The following is a 1003-nucleotide window of genomic DNA, read 5'->3' as shown; positions in this document are numbered from 1 at the left end:
GGGCTGAGCGGGCCCCGAGCCCCTAGCGCCCACCCGTGCTCCCCAAGGGCCGAGGCTGCTGCCCGTGGAGTGAGCCCCAGGAGGGGCTTCCAGGGGATCCTGGGGTTCGGCAGCGCCTCTGAGCAGCGCCGGGAAGCCAAACCTCGAAGCTCGCTTCCACCCAAGAGGCGCAATCCTGTGCCGTGGCTCCTGCGGATTAGTAAGCGCTGGGAGTTACCATCTGGCGGGTGGCAAGGAGTAAAAGATTAAACAACCTGGCAATTCCTCGTTCCTCCTCTCTGGGCGTTTTCTCGGGACCAGACGGGGCCTCCGGAGTCTTTGTGAAGCGCAGGCGCTTATTTTAACGTTGGTTTGTAAATAATCGTGGAGAAAGAAATCCTGGTTTTGGGGAGGGGAATAAAAATCGAAGCTTCCCCATGAGCAAAGCGGCGCCAGCCTTGGCACCATCCATCCGCCTCCGGCTTTGCACAAGGGTCGGGGTTTCCATGGGGGGCTCTCGGCCCTCTCAGTGCAATCCTGGGGGCTCCTCGCCTGTCCCCGACCCCAAATCACCGCTGTGGGGACTCACGGGGAGAGGGCACCCCAGGAAGGTGCCGGGGCCGTCTGCATCTCCAGGAGCAGCGTTCACTGAGCAGCAGCTCCTTCGCCCCAGCACAGTGGAGCTGCTTCCAGCGTTTGCATTAGAACCCTGTTTTCTTAGGTTTATTACAAAATAAAAAAATAAAAAAAGGGAAAAAAAAAAAAAAAAGGAAGGTTTGAGTACACCTCGGCACACCGAGCCCTCGGGGGAGGGATGAAGTTTTTCCCTTTTACCTCGCTGTAAGCGCCCGGGCTCCACTCTCGGGCTGACAGAAAACCACCCGAAATCCGCGCCTTTTGGGGTCCGCGGGAGCAAAGCCACCCCCGGCCCCCAAAACCCCCATTTTTTCCCCCAAATCCCTCCGGTGCAGCGTCGGGGCCCTCCCCTGACGGGGCACCCCGGGGGGCTGCGGCTTTGGGGGGG

Source organism: Oxyura jamaicensis, chromosome 20 (assembly GCF_011077185.1).
Source record: "Oxyura jamaicensis isolate SHBP4307 breed ruddy duck chromosome 20, BPBGC_Ojam_1.0, whole genome shotgun sequence".
In the NCBI taxonomy this organism is placed as follows: domain Eukaryota; kingdom Metazoa; phylum Chordata; class Aves; order Anseriformes; family Anatidae; genus Oxyura; species Oxyura jamaicensis.
This window is presented reverse-complemented; position numbering follows the sequence as displayed.